Raw genomic sequence first — 7,395 nt, 5'->3', positions numbered from 1 at the left:
AAATATTGACACATTAAAAAAAATTATTTTGCAATAAAAAAGTTTTAAACATATATTTTTTTATTCAAAACCAAAAAATTAATGATTACAAGTTTTCTTGATAATAATGTAACGTAGGAGGTCATGTGCGTGTTGTTGTTGTCGCTGATTGAACCTTACGTGTATGTACGATGTACACAGAACCGTTAGTCCGCGACCGCGCTCAAAAACCACACGGACACACGGCCGGCGGCTACGATTTGCTGTTCATCATTTCAAACGCTCTTTCGTGATGATCTCTGACCGGAGTCTCGGCGTACGAACCATCTGATATTTTCAGAAATGGCCAGCAAACGGCCCCTAAGAAAAAGAGGAACTGCTCCTTTGGGATTCTTCGAGGAAGGTTGGTCAACGTAACTTTTAATACATTATTAGTAGACCTAATCTTAGCTAAAATAATTACCAGCGAGATTTGCATTGAATTGTCCCGACCGACCCGGGGCCGGCAGCGGCCCTGCCCCGGCCCCTGCTGTGCAAATTTCGCATGATCGTATCAAGTGGGGATAACCAGTCCAGTAGACTGTTCTGTATCTGAAAGTGTGACTGAGTCAGTGAGTGTGAGATCGAGTATGACATGAGAGCTCAAGAGTTTGGAATGAGTTGTTCTAACTCAGCTACTGTATATGGTATATGTACTGAACTGTTAGTGTTACTGTGTCACGTAAATTCTACAAGTTATCTACGGTAACTAGATTCTATACACAACCCAGTTGCTGTAGACAGTGTAGATCTAGTATGGTTGGGGCACCACCTATCGGCAGGGCACCTTCCCATCGGCACCCTGCGTATCATGGCTGTTTGCGTATAGTCACTATATAGAACGAAAAGGTATGCGCGCGATTAAATGTCATGAGCTATAAAAACAATAGAAACGAAAATCAAACTCGAACAAACCAAGCTAAAAATTACACATCCGCTCAGTAACGACGCATGGCTGTGAAATTCACGTGTATTACCTATGGCCTGTGAAATTCACGTGTATTACCTATGCTGTGAAATTCACGTGTATACCTATGGAGGTTAGGGGGTGCCGATCGCAAGGTTCCCTTTTTAGCTGCGCGAAGAAAATGAAACGCACGCGCTAAAATTGCGCTATTTTAAAACGGAGATTCATAATCAACGAGACGGTCACGACATTCAAAACTGCAGTATTTATGGCATATTTGAGGTAAGAATTAGGTGGATTTGTGTTATATTTTTAGAATAAACAAGCTACAGATCCTTAGGGTGACGATACGTGGTACCCCCAACCCTACTAGAAGCGACAGGCTATAATTTATTCGCACAGCGTACTCTAACAGCGTCTGGTCGGGCTAACAAGACGGTAGTCGGTAGTTCTAACAGTTAGGCGTAATCCCTAACAATGTTAGTAGGCATAGGCCTACCTCATATTGGGTGGTGATATCAGGTTCGGTGCAAGCTACATCAACAACACTATTTTCTGCTGACTCTGTTAGGACTTCTAGTGGTAACTGCTCCAGTGAATCAAGAGTATCAGTAGAAGCTACGCTAAGACACAAGGGCTAACTCCTGCGAACTAGTACGCTCATGGGCGAAATATGGACGCCATTCCACCATCGAAAGCAACAGACCGATAGATTGATTAGAGGGCGCACTGTATATTACGCGATCATGACATCAGTGCCGTATCACTGGGTCCTCGTATTTCTGTCTCCCTTTCATTTTTCCCCTTTTTAGGGGGCATACAGGGGAAGATATGTACCGATGTATATGTACTTAGAATCTTGTTTTGTCGTAAAGAAGTATCATTCCTGTCTAACCATGAAGTGTATTTGAAAAAAATGTCATTTACTTTCCAATCGCAATCTGCAGGCCCACAAAGTTTGAGCTGAAGTAGGTAGACCAAACTATGTTTCGGGAGGGAGAGAGAAAGAGATAGGTGGCGTTTGTCAGCTCAAACACAAACTTACTGAGGGACTACTGATAAAAAAGTAATTACATTACTTCAATTTTTTTTTTTTTTTTTACATATCGACAGAAAATATACTTTTTGTGATATTTTGAGGTCTGAAATGCAATTCTACCGCTGTGTGCTTCCTTTTAAAATGAAGAAAATGAAAGGAAGGTAGGGTTTGCTCCATAGGCTCACGTGTTTAAGAAGCTTGCGGTATTATTACTAAATTGGCTGCCATTGGGCTCCATGTTGGGCTCCCGCTCCATGCCGTACTACACCCGTTTGCGTGCGAAGTCGCGAGAGTACGCCCTCTTAGCTTCTATACTCTTTGATTGTGTCTCAGCACTAACTTAAGCACTGGCAGCCACTGGCACTGGCGATAAAACTGAAGTGAACTTGAAGTCTGTAGGTGCTGGTAGGATGACCTCAAAAATATGTCATAAATTTCTGGTTGCTGGTGCTGGGCAAACTGGTGAAAGATTTGTCTGTCCGAAGGAGGAGTCTTTTATTTTTTTTTTGACGTTACTTATGGCTCTCTACCTCCGGACTATGTCTATACCTGAGGGGATCCGTAAAGCCAGATGCAGTTTCTGCTCTGTGGAACATATCCCCGTTGACGAGATACAGACCAATCTTTCGGTCAAGTGCTGGGCTTGGTGTTAAAATCAAAGAATGTCGTCTGCTGAACCTAGCTCCGCCATTTTGTAGTGTAAGAGGCCTGTAGCATGTACATTTTATGCTAATGCAATGGTCACCCACGCCACGAAACGTAGGCCCTACACGAGCATGTGGCTTCATAAATCTGAGCCTGGAAGCATAAAATTAAATATTAAGTTGTGTTTTGAAGAATGGTTGAAATTTGGGGCATTTTAGTCTGTCTTCCTCACTTTGTGTCTAAAAACTAAGCAGTCCTGCATCTTTTAATATTCGAGTGTAATCATGCGCCATCACTTTTCGTCGTGCGATTCTCACGGACCTTGCGATGCTGCGATTCCAACACCTATTGCTGGGGATCAATAACTTTGATAAGTATCGCTTAGTTAATCCGACCGTCGGTGTTGGAGCTCAGTTTAAGTCAGTCATTTGGGAGCTAGCACTAGCACTGATCTTGAAATCCCCCAATGGCAAAGGATGCTGTATTTTGTAATTTGTATGTTATACCAGTATATCATTCACCTAACGGATTGTTGTGTGATTTTTCTGGCTAACCTTATTTTTCTTCTCTCAATCATTAATAGGTGTATTATTGTTATGTCGCGTGTTTTTTTTTTCCTCATCAGAATCAAAGATTGACTGTGCAAGTGGCTGATGTGAGAAGGTGTTTCCATAGAAGACTTGCAGTCCATAGAAGACTTGAGGTCCATCCATGACCATTGATCGTGCTGTCCACTAGCTTGCTCCTTTCATGGGTACAAGTACATGATACACATGCAGCGCTGATTTACATCAATATGTGTACATGGCATCCTCCTGGCTGAATTCTGGTGCAAAGAAGTGGATCATCTGATGTCATGTTTTTTCCTGTTTGACCATGTCATCAAGGAGAAGGTATTCCTTTTTCTTTGTTTCTTTATTTCAACCCAGTATGGTTCATTAGGAATTTGAGCATATCGCTGTAACATACCCAAATTCTTGTGCAACATCCTCAAAAACCAGCAGCATGCTATGCGACATTGTAGAATATTTGGGAGTCTTTTATTCCAGCAGTCATTTGGGAGCTAGCACAAGCACCAAACTTTAAATCATCCAATGCTGTATTTTGTATGTTACATCATTTTCCTGTGTGATTTTTCTGCCTAACCTTATTTCACTTCTCTCAATCATCACTATTATCGTTATGTTGTGTTATTTTTTTTTTCCTCATCAGAATCAATGATTGATTGTGCCAGTGGCTGACACGAGAAGGTTTCTCCATAGAAGACTTGAAGTCCACCCATGACCATCCATCAGGCTGTCCCCTAGCTAGCTCCTTTCATGGGTACAAGTACATGCAGTGCTGATACGTGTATGGCATCCTCCTGGCTGAATTCTGGTGCAGAGAAGTCATCTACTGATGTCATACTTTCTCCCGCTTTTCCATGTCATCAAGGGTAAGATACTCCTCTTTCTTTCTTTCTTTGTTTCTTTCTTTTTTTCAACCCATTATTAGTGTGGTTCATGAGGAATTTGAGAATTACACTGCAGCATACCCAAATTCTTGTGCAACATCCTCAAATACCAGCAGCATGCTATGCAGCATCCTAAAATATTGGCAACCTGCTTAAAATAGAATGTGATCAATTTTTGAAAAACATCAAATTACTCTGGGCAATTTGTGCACAATACATGATATGGAATGTTGAACGTAATGGCTTCACCTGTATGTGGCACTTAGGGGTTAAAATGATTGTAAAAGTACACTGTATTTTAAACAGTATCTTTCCAGCACATTAGAGTGATTAAATGATGGCTAGGTGTACCACATCAATCTAATCCCATTCTTCTTATGTTTTTTGCAAGAATTTTGTGTGTTGAGTATTTGAAGTAGAGTTTAACACGTACTACATGTTATTATTATTTTAGAAAAATAATAGCGTAATGAATAAATTCTCAGTTCGTTGCAGGAGTGATCTTCCCCAAGAAAATTCTCACGGCTCACGGTTGCAAAAGAAGGACATCTCAAGGCTCCACAACGACAAAGGGCACACTAACCAAGCTATATCAAGACCTAGTTCCTGCGAAGCCTCATCCAGAAGTTGCACCAAAGCTTACTGCTGGATAGTCTTGGACAGTAGAAGTACAAGGACAGTTTTCAAAGCATGTGAAGTGTGCATGTATGCTCTCATGTCAGGACTGTTGGTTGCTAGATATTTTTTTTTTTTTTGATGCTGTTTTGTTCTGTTGTCCAGTGCTCCTGGTGTCACTTAAGTCCAAATTTGCATTATCTATACAAAGCTACAAATGATCATGTACATGAAACATGCACTAATATATGTACACTGTATTTAATTATCCAACTAATTCTTTGCAGGTGATATTGTTATAGTTTTAAATCATGTGACTGGCAATAAGCCATACCTACGTACAGTCAAGATGCTGCTCATGAAGCAATAAAAAGCTACTTTTCAAACGTAACAGCAAAGTGAGCAAATGTGCATTCTTATGTCTTATTTGTTGACTGAGGTTCAGTAAGAGTACATTTTCTTCTACATAAACCTACAGTTTTGCAGCTGGAAATAATGTGATATTTGTATGATACTTTGACTTCTCACACCCAGCTGCTGAAAAATAACTTTTGAATGTATAATCATAATTGACTGTTTCTACCCTTGTGTACTTTCTTATTTTAAAGGTGCCTAGACCCGGTAGTTGCTGCAGCGCTTTTGGATGAGAGCGCCGATCACCATTAGCATTGATACAAAGACTGCCGAAATTGAGCTGTCGTCAACGGTAAAGCGCGTAGGTGTTGCTAGGTAATGTTGCCTTCATTGTCTTCTCTGCGTGTCAGACAGTCCGTAGAATTTGAATGCCAGGGTGCATGCTTCTTTGTTTGACTTCAGAGAAAAAAATATTAAAGCTGTCATCATCAGCAGTGGATTCTTCGGACTCATGGAAATGGGTCAAAGCGTAAGCGCTAACGATAAAGAGGAGTCGATAGCATAGGTCTCTCAAGGATGCTTGTGCCGTGCGCCATGTACGCTAATGATAAAGAGGAGTCGATAGCATAGGTCTGTCAAGGAAGCTTGTGCCGTGCGCCGTGTACGCAAGCAAACCACCGGGTCTATGTGCCTTTAAATGCTAATGACAGTACAGTCAACTCCAGTCAGTCAGTTTTGACTGAAAAAGCGCATCAAATTGGGCAATGTTTGACTTCTGCATGTTCAGAGGAATACACATGACTAGGCCATAAAAATTGGGACTTATTGGTTTCCTCAATTTGGCCATAGTGTATTCGATATACATGTATGTTTTGGAGAGAGCTTTGGCTGTGTGAAAGTCAATGCTGGTAAGAGCATCGACCTACTCGTTGCTACATATAGCTTCTTTTATTAAACAGTGAATCAATTAACACTTACAATCTGCACCCATCCACCAACACACACATGGAAGTCAGTTTTTAAATACAGCTGTACATATTTTTTAGACTATAGCTAGAAGGAAAATAATAGAGAATTGGTTTTCTCCTGTTTCAGAGTCCAGGTTCATATACATGTTTACAAATGTACTGTATCACAATACATATGTATAGGAATTGTAAGAATTATTATTCTGCTCCAGGTAATTTACTGAAAATATTTTTATTTCATCACTTTATGTGAAGACTCTACTGTGCTATTTATTGATCATTATTCATCAACTAGCAAAGCAATTGTGGAAAAATATATTTCTCCAACCAATTTTCCCCATGGTTTCTCAAAGTACTTGTGAAATACAACTGTAGTTAAAAATACATTTTTCTATGATATTGCACTGTGGTTAAATAGTGGGTTTACTATGTACAATGGATCATGGTTGTATCGTGATTTGGGTTGTAATTCTGTGGTTTGGCAGCTGTAAAACCATGTTTTCATCTTTTCCTAACCAAACTTTCACCTTTACCTAACCATGGTTTTACACTTCCTTAACCATGGTTTCACTTCTTCATAACCATGGTTTGGGCACGGTAGAAACACAAGTTAGTGGCCATGGTAAAACCACAGTAATGTCATGGTAAGTGCGTTCCAATTTACCACCTTTAAACCATGGTTACCATGGTTAACCCATGCTAAACCTATGGTTTAACAGTGGTTACCATGGTTTGACAATAGTGCACCATTGTTTAACTATGGTTAAACTATGGTTTAACACTAGTGCACCATGGTTTGACCATAATTAAACCATATTGCCCTATGGTTAAACCATGAGGTTATCATGGTTTCATCTTTTCCTAACCGTAGTTTCACCATTTCCTAACCGTAGTTTCACCATTTCCTAACCATGGTTTGACACTTCCTTTACCATGGTTTCACTTTTTCTTAACCATGGTTTTGGCTTGGTAGAAACACAGTAGTGACCATGGTAACACCACAGTAATGTCATGGTATGTGCGTTCCAATTTACCACCTTTATACCATGGTTACCATGGTTAACCCATGCTAAACCTATGGTTTAACCGTAGATACCATGGTTTAACCATAGTGCACTATTGTTTAACTATTGTTAAACTATGGTTAAACACTAGTGCACCATGGTTTGACCATAATTAAACCATATTGCACTGTGGTTAAACCATAAGTTTGCCATGGTTTCATCTTTTCCTAACCATAGTTTCACCATTTCCTAACCATGGTTTCACACTTCCTTAACCATGGTTTTACTTTTTCTTAACCATGGTTTTGGTACTGTAGAACCACAGTAGTGACCATGGTAATACCACAGTAATGTCATGGTAAGTGCGTTCCAATTTACCACCTTTAAACCAT

General features: G+C 40.1%; 1 long non-coding RNA gene across 1 annotated transcript; it reads left to right on the top strand.

Moving 5' to 3' along the window:
• The first annotated feature begins 238 nt into the window (after positions 1–238).
• LOC140230028 (uncharacterized) lies at positions 239–5,065 on the top strand. The gene is made up of 4 exons (XR_011901352.1): positions 239–382; positions 3,235–3,502; positions 3,822–4,044; positions 4,548–5,065. It is a non-coding gene; the product is annotated as an uncharacterized lncRNA (long non-coding RNA).
• The last annotated feature ends 2,330 nt before the right edge of the window (positions 5,066–7,395 follow it).

This window comes from Diadema setosum, chromosome 6 (genome assembly GCF_964275005.1).
Source record: "Diadema setosum chromosome 6, eeDiaSeto1, whole genome shotgun sequence".
Taxonomy (NCBI): domain Eukaryota; kingdom Metazoa; phylum Echinodermata; class Echinoidea; order Diadematoida; family Diadematidae; genus Diadema; species Diadema setosum.
This window is presented reverse-complemented; position numbering and strand designations above follow the sequence as displayed.